Below are 12,898 nucleotides of genomic sequence, written 5' to 3'. Positions count from 1 at the left end.
AAATCTGCCTGCCTCTGCCTCCCAAGTGCTGGGATTAAAGGCGTGCGCCACCACCGCCTAGCCCTAAAACTTTTTAAAATACTTATACTTACACACACACACACCCCTAAAAACACAGGTAATTCATTTTCTTAACCCATGAAATGAAGTTTAGCATCTCAGAGGATGACAATTATCTGACAGGGAACAATTGGAGCTGACGCGGGAGCCATTGTCTCTTAAACTTAACTTACACCTCAGGCAGTAGGACTGTGTCCCAGAACCATAAGACAAGGATCTAGGAGATAACATCTTGAGCAGAACTGTACGATTATTATATACATCATGTGGGTTTGTGGGTTTTTTTTTTTTTTTTGGTTTTTTTTCGAGATAGGGTTTCTCTATGTAGCCCTGGCTAATACATCATGTTTTTAAACTAAGGTTTTAAAAGTATAAATTTAGAAGTTTGTGTTAAATCTGTGTCAGTCCCAAGAGAAAGGTCCAGGATGTCACCACCTCTATGTTTTACCTAAGTTGTCACATTAATTAAATACTCTTTTGACCTTTGCCCTTATTTTGTCCCTTGGGCTGGAATAACGGACAGGAGACCAACCTTAGCCATTGTAGATGGGACTTTTTCTCTTAAAGTTTTAGTCTTGTTGCTGGGCCAATGTAACAACTTTAGTTCACACAAGCACTTACGAGTCAATTTGGCATGGAATAAATGACATAAAACACATAAGCACATTCCACATTGATATATGTACTCCACATTGATGCATATATATATATATATAAAACAGACAAAGAGATCTCCATAAACCAAGACTGTGAATGGCAATGCTTGTTGGGCTTTTATAGATCAGTCTCACTGTGAAAAGGAAACAACACAAAGGCCTTTAAAGAGCACTGACATTGGTTAGGTTTGCTTTGTTTCGTTATTCTTTGCTAAGGACACACATGTACTAAGGACACACATGTACTGGCTTGCCTTATGTGGCCTTGTTGAGCTCAGCCGTGATACCACTCCTACTGTCTGTGAAGTTGTATTTATACTCCTTCATCACAGGTCCTTCCAGGAGTTTGCTATGCTAAAACATCCTTTCACCTGTGTCTGCTTCAAGAAAACAGTCTTCCACGTGTTTGCTTTAGCAAGACATCCTCTCATCTATGTGCTCCAACAAAACATCATTTGACATAACTAACTTTCCAGAGAAACTGGAAGTTTCCACTCCGTGTGCTATTTCATCTAACCCAGGAAGCCAGTATGAAATTTTCTAGGAGATATATTTATACATAACAAACACGAAGTGGGTCCTATCTCCACCTCTCTAGCACTGGGATTGCAGGCAAACACTACATCATATACACATACTCATACACATACACATACAAACACACACACACATACACATAAACATACTCATACACACACATACACACATACACATATACACACACATACACACACTCATACACATACACACACACAAACATACTCATACACACACATAAACACACATACATATACACACACATACACACATGCATACACATACACACACATAAACACACATACACATACACACACAAACACACTCATACACATACACACACACATAAACACACATGCATATACACACACATACACACACATACACACACACATACACACACACACATACATACACATACTCTCCTAGGCTCAAACCAAAGTTGCCATGCTTGTGCAGCAAGCCCTTTACCACCTGACTGGCTAAGCCACTCCCCAGTCCCTAGGAACTATTTCCATTTTAGGAGGATTAGCCGTTTGTCAGCCACGAGGGTTGCATGTCTTTCCTCTTGACACTGTCTTTCCACTGGGGTTGTTTATGTCTGTCACATAGATTTTGTTCCTTCACTCCGGTAGATGTGTTTTCTCCCAGGCATCGACCACAAAGTCCTGCCTCTTCCTCATGACATTCGGCCTATTGGTGTCTTGTGTCCTGATTTGGGTAGTTGCATATTATAGTTAAAGGATGAAATGCTTATCTAGTTTCCCCAGAGTTCTGAATCCCCTAAGCCAACACAAAACAAAAACCGATTAGCATATTCTCAGTAAACCACAGAAAACTGCCTTTAATTCTGCCTCCCACTGGAACCACTTCCTGCTGGGTCTAGCTTGCATCTGTGGGTCTCTGTGTGTGTATTTACTTCTAGGACCTCTGGGTCCTCTCTCCGTGCTTACTCTGCTTCCCAGCGGAGACCACAATGTGGGAGTTTCCTGCCTGTTCATCCCCACAACAGCGCCATTGTCTCTCCTTGTCACCTGCCTGGCCTTCGAACTCTGGGTCTCCAGCGGCCTCGCAATCACCTTCCTTCCGGTGTCTGAGTCCCGCTGCCACCTCCCCAAGGGCTCCAGGATACTTCTTTTTTGTTACTGCCACCTACCCGGAGGGATGTCCAAGACTCCCTTAGGCTTTGCTTGTGGCCCAGGCATTGAGTACATCAGGCAGTTATTTGGTTTTGGTTTTTGTTTTTTAATTTAGTCTGTTCGCTACTTGGCTCCCCGTCCTCGCTCAGATTCTTTCTTCCTTGAGCCCTCCCCTCCCCCTCCAAAGCACCCACCCTCCGGTCCAAAGGCACTGCCCGACCTACTTCCTCCTGGGGACCCTGTCTACGGCCCCTCCCTCTCTGGCTGTTCGTCCTTCCGCCTCCGTTCCGAGCTCTCCCTCCCTCCCTCCTCTGACCTCGTGCATACTCGACCTACATCAGTTCTCTATGGACAGAAACTTCCCGTTTCCTGTTGTGTCTCCCATCCTGACTGTGCACTGAGAGCTTTTCATTGCTATTAGCACCTCACTGGCTTTTAGAGCCAGTACCTAGTGAATACTGAATGTCTGAGGCCTAGAGGGATGAATGGCTTCAAAGTGTTCTTCTGCACGACCCCCAACTCTCCAGCTGGGGCCACCCCAGCCCACCCTGGTTAATGTGCAAACCTCTGTACCACATCTGCCTTGCTCCCAACCTCTTCTGTTCTCTGTGAATGTGTTCATTCATCTGTTAAAGGAAAAAGCAAAACACTGAGGTGAGAATGAAAAAGGCCTAGAGCTCTGTGTACCTGCAGAGGGCAATGTGATAAACAATCTTGAAGGACTGGTTTTTTTTTCAGTGTACTTTTTAAAACTTATTTTTATTTTATTTTTATTGGGAATGTGCCTGTGTTGCTGTGTGCCTATGCAGGTTGTCGGACAACTTGTGTGGAGTTAGACCTTTATTCAGTTTCCAGTGAGCTTATGCTGGCAGGCTTCCATTCTTACCTCTTGTGCCATCCTGAAAGCCCAACTATTGGCTTGTGTATTTGTTTGTTTGTTTGTTTTTTGAGACAGGGTTTCTCTGTGTAGCCCTGGCCATCCTGGAACTCACTCTGTAGACCAGGCTGGTCTCGAACTCAGAAATCTGCCTCCCAAGTGCTTGGATTAAAGGCGAGTGCCACCACTGCCCGGCCAGATATTGTCTTTTTGTTGTTGTTTGTTGTATTTGAGAAAGGTTCTCATGTAGCCCACGCTGGTCTCCAACTCACTAAGCAGCAGAGGAAGATCTTGAACTCCTGCTCCTCCTAAGAGCTGGGGTTGACGGCATGTTCCAACACACCTAGCCACACGTATTGGGTCTGTGATAAGAAGTTTTCTATTTACCGGCTGTTTACCCTGTAGCTTTCTACACTAGGTTCTGTCCTGTCTGATCTGTCCTAACAAGTCAGTTACATTTCACATAAAGGTAAACTGAGCTATGGACTGCTTTGCTGAAGATTTCACTCAGTAACAGATGAGCTGAGACTGGACCTGCATAGTTAGATCCATCAACTTAATCACACCTGGTTTCACTGATTGCTTTTTCGTTCTGTTTTGCTTTGTTTTTGTTTCTTCTTTGTTGTTTGCTTAGACACTCCAGGTCTGGCATTGAATTCCCAAACGTAGTGGGGCATGACCTTGAACTTCTAAACCCTCCTGCTTCTACCTCCCAGTGCTAGGGTTATAGGCTGGGGTTACAACACCCAGTTTATGACTGTTAGGAATTGAACCTAGGGCCTCCTGCATGCTAAGTGAGCAATTCTACCAACCAAGCTACAATCCCACTCCCTGCTTTTAAACGATTATTTTGTTTGTTTGTTTGTTTGTTTTTGAGACAGGGTTTCTCTGTGTAGCCTTGGCTGTCCTGGAACTTACTCTGTAGACCAGGCTGGCCTTGAACTCAGAAATCCGCCTGCCTCTGCCTCCCAAGTGCTGGGATTAAAGGCGTGCGCCACCACTACACCCCCTCCACCCCCGCTTAAATGATTATTATTTCACACATTTATATCTCTACGAGTCCATGTGTTTGCAGAGATGTTCTGTTTAGCTCTATGCAGACTTGACACAAGCTAGAGTCATTTGGGAAAAGGGAACCTCAATTGAGAAAATGTCTGGGGCTGGAGAGATGGCTCAGAGGCTAAGAGCACTGGCTGCTCTTCCACAGGTCCTGAGTTCAATTCCCACCAACCACATGGTGGCTCACAACCATCTGTAATGGGATCTGATTCCCTCTTCTCATGTGTCTGAAGACAGTGACAGTGTATTCACATATATAAAAATAAACAAATCTTTAAAACAAACAAACAAACAAAAAAACCAAAATAGAAATGTCTAGGCCAGAAGGATCTATTGCCAGGACTCTGAGGCATATTCTTGATTAATGATTGACTTGGGAGAGCCCAGCCCATCGAGGGTGGGATCAGTGCCACCCTTGGGCAGGTGCTCCTGGTTAGTAAGAAAGAAGGCACACTCCTTTAATCCCAGCACTGGGGAGGCAGAGGCAGGCTGATCTCTGTGAGTTTGAGACCAGCCTGGTCTGCATAGTGAGTTCCAGGTAAGCCAGGACTGTTACACAGAGAAACCCTATCTCATAATACAACAACAACAACAACAACAACAACAAAAACAAAAACAAAAAAAAAGAAAAAGGTAAGCAAGCAAGCTGAGCGAGTCAGTAAGTAGCACTTGTCCATGGCCTCTGGCTCAGCTGCTGCCTCTAGGTTCCTGCCTTGAGTTCTTGCCTGACTTCCTTCAATGGTGGACTATAAAGTAGAACTGTATAAACTGTAAGAAACAGTGTCTTCTCCAAGCTGGCTATCACAGCAATAGAAACCTAGCTAAGGCAGGAAGTCAGAGGACAACTTGTGACACTTGATCCTTCCATCCAGGTCACCAGGCTTGGTGGCAAGTGCCTTTGCCTGCATTGGGTCCCAGGTAACTGAGATGAGTGAGTAGGGTTGACCTTGAACTCCAGAAGCCCCGCCTCTACCTCCCAAATTCTGGGATTTACCAGCATTACCACCACATCCTAGTCTCCATAACACACTTTTATGAGCAGCTTACTCAGATCCGGAAAAGAAATGAGGAGTCACTGTTTGGTACTTGGCTAGAATTGCATCAACTTTTTATTTTTTTAAATGTGCCAGTGGCCAGCAGTTTTTTTTTTTCCCCTCTTGGGATTTGAATTTAAAAGAATGTCTTGAATGTCTAGATGAATCTGAAGGAGAACAAACATCTTTATAACATTTGTGACTTGGTACTTTCCTGACCATCCCCAGGCACACCCATCCAGATATTTAAGTCCCTTTTTTTTGGTCTCTGAAATGTATTCCCATTACAGTCTTGCCCAGTTGTTCTTAAAATTTTCCTTCCCCCTGTGGCCTTGTGGTTTCTGCTGTTTTCTCTCCCTTCATGGAGTATGCCGTGTGAGGCCCCCTCATCTCTTACAGACTCTGGTTTCCCACCTTCTTCCTCCTACCGTCCCAGGAGCAGCTGTCTAGACTCAGCAGCTGGTGTAGAGGGTAGGACTCACACCTCACCCTCAGGCCATCAGCTGAGCACGAGGAGATGACAGCTGGTTCTGTGGGCACAATGGCTGCATTCTGTACTCATACTCACTTGGGCCTCATCCTTTTCCCTGACCAGAGCAACTGTTTTCAAGGACAGTCTGGCTCCACCTGTCTGCTTTACCCACCCCCCATCAGCAACCTCTGCCCTCTTTGGTCTGGTATACTCATGTCTTAGAACACTTCTAGCATGTCCTGCCAGACTGCCTCTCATGGGCTTGTCACTGTCTGAGATTAACTGGTGGGAGACATCTCTCACCTTGGAGAAGGAGCAGTTTTACTGAGCCTCTGCTCAGCTGTCATATTCAGACACAGGCTCCACTCAGGTAAATGGCTGCAGGTCTATCAACCCAAGCAGATCTAAGGTTGCAGATCTGTTAACCTGAGTTAAGGGACAGGGCTAGTATCTGCCTTGTGCCTAGCCACCTCCCTAGATTTGGCATAAAAGTTTCCATCCCTTCCCCTAAGTCATAGTGACCTTCTGACCTTCGGTGCCTGGTCCTTGGTAAGGCTGCCCTGGCTGTTTTTCAGACTTATGTGAAGGTTGGAGATATCGCTCAGTGAGTACAGAGCTTGTCTACCACACAAGAGCCAGGGCACCGCATAACTCAAGTATGTGGTGGCACATGCTTGTCACCTAGCGCATGGGAGGTAGAGACAGGAGGATTGGTAGTACAAGGTTATCATTCAACTACCTGGAGTCTGAGGCTATATGAGACCCTGCCAGTAATAAAAACCAAGCTGGACGTGGGACTTCCACTCAATGAAGTCAGATCCTTAACTTATTGCAGGAAGGATTTTCAGGATAAATCAGAGCACACGAGTTTGTTTGTTATTTTTGTTTTTTGAGCTAGGACCTCTCTACATACTTCTGGCTGTCCTAGAACTCACTAAGTAGACCAGGCTGGTCTCAGGGATCCTCCTGCCTCTCTGCCTCCCAAATGCTGAAATTAATGCTGTGCACTACCACACCCAGTAACATATGAATTTATTAACTAGAGATTTAAGTACCCAAAAGATGAGTGCAAGCCGGGCAGTGGTGGCGCACGCCTTTAATCCCAGCACTTGGGAGACAGAGGCAGGTGTATTTCTGAGTTTGAGGCCAGCCTGGTCTACAGAGTGAGTTCCAGGACAGCCACGGCTACACAGAGAAACCCTGTCTTGAAAAACCAAAAAAAAAGAAAAAAAAAAAGATGATTGCAGGCTGAAAGAGGGGGGGGGGGGGGAGAGAGAGAGAGAGAGAGAGAGAGAGAGGTCTTACTCTTACAGGTATTATATCTATATGATTATGATTCTGGGTTTTCTGAGCCACATTGCTCAATGGATGTGATCACAACAAATTTAAAGATTAATGTTTAAAGATTGAGTTTAGCACATCCCTCCCCCTCTCTCTTTAGGCAAGTCTCCTAACACAGGCTGGCTTCCAATTGGTTCATACTGCTTCTGCTTCAGGAATGCTGGATTACAGGCATGTACCACACCAGTTTTATGCAATGCTAAGGAATAAACCCAGAACTTCATGTAAGTGTGGAAACATGCAAGCAAGCAAGCATGCAAGCAAGCATTTCACCAGCTCTGCTCCATCCCTAGCCCCTTTTTCTTTTCTTACAGAGTTTCTTTCTTTGCACATAAAATAGTAAAATGGCTGTACTGGAGTATTTTGTTCAGGTTTACGGATGAGAGGGGATGGCTAAGACAGCACTAATGTGAGAAACATTATAGGAAGCATAATTTATTCCTAGTTCTTATTTTTGTTATTATGTATTCATATGGGTGTTTTTCCCACGTGTATGTCTGTGTAGTATGTGTATATGTAGTGCCTATAGAGGCCAGAAAAAGGGGTTGGGTTCTCTGGCTATGAGCCAACATGTGGGAGCTGGGAATCGAGCCTGAGTTCTTTGGAAAAGCAGCCGATGTTCTTAACAGCTGAGTCACCTGTCTTCAGGCCCTTATTTGTTGTTTTAACATCCTTATTTTGAGAAGTCGTTGGGGAAATGAACTTTCTCTCTCTCTCTCTCTCTCTCTCTCTCTCTCTCTCTCTCTCTTTCTTTCTTTCGACTCAGGGCTTCTCTGTGTAGCTTTGAATATCCTGAAACTCACTCTGTAGACAGACTAGACTGGACTCGAACTCACAGAGTTCTGTCTGCTTCTAGGGTGCTAGCATTAAAGGCATATGCTACCACACTTGGCTGGACCATTATTTCTATAGACAATTTTGGCTTTACAAGTTGTGTTGAAGTTTCTGGCTCCTAACCAAGATTCCAGAGGACAGGGTTTAGGGCGATGACACAGTGGTTAAACACACTGGTTGCCCTTCCAGGGGACCTGGTTCCAATTCCCATCACTCACGTGGTGGCTCACAACCACCTGTACCTCCAGTTCTAGGGAAGTCTAGCCCTCCTCTGTCACCAAATGTCCACACAATGGATATGCATTCAGGCAAAACACCCATATGCATAAAATAAACTTAAATTAAACCAAAAAGATTCCAGAGAGCAGGCTCCTTTCTTTCCTATGTACCCCTAATTTTCTCTGTATGCCCGTCCATGCAGGTGTCGTGAGGAGAAAGGACTTCCTGGAAGTTAAAAGCTGAAAAGAGAGAAGGAAATCCCAGCACATGGGAGGCAGAGGCAGGCGGATTTCTGAGTTCGAGGCCAGCCTGGTCTACAGAGTGAGTTCCAGGACAGCCAGGGCTACACAGAGAAACCCTGTCTCAAAAAAAAAAAAACAAAAAAACAAAAAACAAACAAACCACAAAAAACAAAACAAAACAAAACAAAAAACAGGACTGTAATTTTGCTACCGTTGTGAACCATAATGTAAATATATGATATGCAGGATATCTGGTATGTGACCCGTGTGAGAATCATTTTACTCTCAGAGGGGTGGAGACCCACAGGTTGAGAACCACTGTGCTAGGGGCTCACCACCCCACCCTACCCCCAAGGCTTTGAGCACGTGGCACATCAACAGAGCTACAACCCAGTCCCTAGATACCACTTCAATTGCAGATCCTAGTAGCCCTGGAGTGCTCTGGAGCCCCTGGGTAGAGAAATACAGACCAACATAGGAGGAGAAGGAGGCTCGGTGCTCCTAAGTCTGCCCAGACCCCATTAACTCTATTAAACTCTCACCAATGCATTTTCACGTTGCCTGTACACTGCCATAACCCTGCTTGACCCTTAGTGTGTGCAGCCTCTTTCCCACCTCTGTAGTACCCTGTATATAACTGTATATAACTGGCATGCAACAAGCACACAAATGCTCATTCTCGACACACGGCCTGATTAACTTAATGCTTGCATATGGAAGACCGGAAGGGTTTCCAGAATGCCAAATATGGGCATTTTTTTTTTAAATTGACCTTGAAGAAACAGAAGGTTAGGGCTGGCGAGATGGCTCAGCGGGTAAGAGCACTGACTGCTCTTCCAAAGGTCCTGAGTTCAAATCCCAGCAACCACATGGTGGCTCACAACCACTCATAATGAGATCTGACTCCCTCTTCTGGTGCGTCTGAAGACAGCAACAGTGTACTTACAATAATAAATCTTTGGGTGGGAGCGATCAGAGGTCCAAAAATTCATTTCCCAACAATCCCATGAAGGCTCACAACCCTCTGTACAGCTACAGTATACTCGTTCATATACATAAAAATAAATAAATAAATCTTTAAAAAAGAGAGAGAGAGAGAAAGAAACAGAAGGTTAGACTAGTCTCCTCAAAGTAGCCTGCTCTTCCCTGCCCTGTCCCCCCACCACAAATATTCTCAAGATTGTGGGAAACCCAGGTCTGGAATACAAACCAGAGCCTTTGTTAGTGGTGGTATTAGGGTGAGCCTGCGGCCTGGGAGCCCTAACAGGCTGCCCTTAGTCACCAGTCTCCAAGAGGCCAAGAGCAAACATGATCAGTTAACAGTGAAAAGCTGAGTAAAGAAGGGCGTGTTCAATGTGTCCACGTGTTGAAGGAGGGACGAGGAACCCAGAGTTAACCCCGTTAGCTCCCAAGTCCATGGTCATGGTTCTTGTCACGACTTCAGGTTTAAAACAGAAAGTGTCCTAGCTTGCTTTCTACTGCCATGATAAACACTATGACCAGAAGCAACGTTCAGAGGAGTTTACATTATTTTACAGCTTCTAGCTCATCATGAAGGGAAATCAGGACAGAACCTGGAGGCAGGAAGTGAAGCAGAGGCCATGGAGGAATGTTGCCTAATGGCTCACTCTTTAGGTTGGACTCCAGCTACCATTCTAAGATGCTACTCCAGGAGTGCCATCACTCAGAGCGAACCAGACCCTCCCATCAGTCATTAATCAGGAAAATGTCCCCAAAGTCTTACTTATAGGTCCATTTAACAGGGGCATTTTCTTTTCTTTCTTTTTCTTTTTTTCTTTTTTCTTTTTAAGATTTCTTTATTTACTATATATGTGAATACACTGTCTTCAGACACTCCAGAAAAGGGCATCAGATCCCATTACAGATGGTTGTGAACTACCTTGTGGTTGCTGGGAATTGAACTCAGGACCTCTGGAAAAGTAGCCAGTGCTCTTAACCTCTGAGCCATCTCTGCAGCCCACAGGCAGTTTCTTCATTGAGGTTCTCTCTTCCCAGATGTGTCAAGTTATCAAAACCTAAGCAACACAGAGGGGAAGAGGAATGCACACCTGAGCATGCCTGGCTGAGGGCCACTGCAATAGACCTCTCATTGTCTGAGCTCCTCGCTGTCTTCCTGGTGATCTGAGGAGTTCCAGAACTGTGGAATCTCTTGGATGTGGGCCAGGGTGCCTCTTGATTGCCTCAGTCGTCTGTCACTCCAAGCCTGAGATTCCTAGGGAAATTCTAATTGGTTGGGGTCTGTTATCTCAATAGTTTGATAGTCAAAGGGAGGGTGGAGTTAGAAGATCTCTCCGGCTAGGAAGATTACACCACTGCCCAAGGCTCAGTCAGGAACTGGAAGAAACTGTTTTCTGGTAGCATCCTTTTTTGTTGTTGTTGTTGTTCCAACTTAATTTTATTTTTTGTTACTTATTCACTTTACATCCTGCTCACAGTTCCCCTCCTGGTCAACCCCTCCTACAATCCTTCCTCCATCCCCCAGCATCCCCTTCTCCTCTGAGCTGGGGGTGGGGGGCTTGGGTTGCCCTTCCTCCATCCCCAGCATTCCCTTCTCTAAGCTGGGAGGCGGGGGACTTGGGTAGCCCCTCACCCTGGCGCTTGAAGTCTCTGCGAGGCTAGGTGCTTCCTCTCCCACTGAGGCTAGACAAGGCAGTCCAGCTAGAAGAACATATCCCACATACAGGCAACAGCTTTTGGAATAGCCCCCACTCCAGATGTTCAGGACCCACATGAAGACCAAGCTGTACAACTGCTACACATGTGCAGGGAGGTGTAGATCCAGCCCATATAGGCCCAACCAAGGTTGTTGGTTCAGTCCCTGAGAGCCCCAAGGGTCCAGGTTAGTTGACTCTGTTGGTCTTCCTATAGAGTTTCTATTTCCTTCAAGGCCCCGCAATCCTTCTCCCTATTCTTCCATGAGAGTCCCCAAGGTCCATCCACTGTTTGGCTGTGGGTGTGTCCGTATCTGTCTGAGTCAGACTCTGGGTGGATCCTCTCAGAGGACAACATGATCTTGACAACAAGCATAAGAGACTATCTTTTTGTTTTGTTTTGTTTTTTGGGTTTTTTTGTTTTGTTTTGTTTTTCGAGACAGGGTTTCTCTGTGTAGCCTTGGCTGTCCTGGAACTCACTCTGTAGACTTCAAGGCTGGCCTCAAACTCAGAAATCCGCCTGCCTCTGCCTCCCAAATGCTGGGGTTAAAGGCGTGCGCCACCACCGCCCGGCATGAGAGACTATCATTAATAGTGTTAGGGACTGCAGTTTGCCCATGGATGGGTCTCAAGGCAGCATTCTTACCAGCAATGAAAATGCTAGAGGCAGGCTAAGGGGATTCAGTAGAGTGGGGTATTATGGGACAGGATGGGAAGGAGGTAGACAGAGCAGTTAAGGGCAGGATGGGGTGGAGAGAGACAGAGGATGAAGATTAAACAAATTCCTTGGACACAGACACTGTCTTTCCTTGCCCGCCCCCCTGCTTGATTTCCTCATTGTTACCAGACACAATGGTCTGTTTCCTCCCTGGGTCTCCCTAGCAGGACTTGGAGCTACTCCCTGGTTACTGAGACAGGAATTGGGAAGGAAAGCATCTGAAGCCAGCTGTGGATGCCGAGGCTGTGTTGGTGTGGATGGTTGCGGGGTGGGGCAGTGTCCCAGCATTCGTAGATACTAAGGTTCAGGGCTCTTTGTAGTTTGGGAGTTCCCAGAGGGAGCCCTCCAAGCCTGCTTTTTGTCTCCTTTGTCCTGTTGTGGTTATTAACTGACCAAGCAAAAATGAAGATATTCTAAGGAGACTTATCAGACTACTAAAGCAATAGAGCCTAAAGAAATGAAAAATTTCCTAGCAGCCTGTGAGCTGCTATGTTCAACTTGGATCTTTATAATTGTCCAGCCTTTTTTTGCCTGCATCACCAAAACCAGGAACTTCTCTCCGGAAACCCTGCAAACCGAGGCCAGAGAGACCTGAACGAAAATCTGGAGAGATAACAAGCCACACCACATTGACCTTGGTGCCACGTGGTTCACAAAGCTCCACCAGAGACAATGTGGAAAACGTGCTTTGAGCTCCGCATTGAGGATCTTCTCAACTAGTTGAGCCTCCTAGACTTAGAAACTAGCTCATCCTGAACTCCAGTTTTGCTTTTTCCTAGACAGGGTTTCTCTGTGTGGTTCTGGCTGTCCTGGAACTCGCTCTGTAGACCAGGCTGGCCTGGAACTCACAGGAGTTCACCTGTCTCTGCCTCATGAAGACTAGGATAAAAGGCTGACTCCAGTTTGATGTTGTTTGTTTTTTATATGTTTGCGATGTTAGTATTTTGGGACCTTTTAACTTTTTAATTTTATTTTTTTTAAAGATTTATTTATTATTATATGTAAGTACACTGTAGCTGTCTTCAGACACACCAGAAG

Source organism: Mastomys coucha, unplaced genomic scaffold (genome assembly GCF_008632895.1).
Source record: "Mastomys coucha isolate ucsf_1 unplaced genomic scaffold, UCSF_Mcou_1 pScaffold3, whole genome shotgun sequence".
Classification (NCBI taxonomy): Eukaryota; Metazoa; Chordata; class Mammalia; order Rodentia; family Muridae; genus Mastomys; species Mastomys coucha.
Note: the sequence above shows the minus strand (reverse complement) of the source record.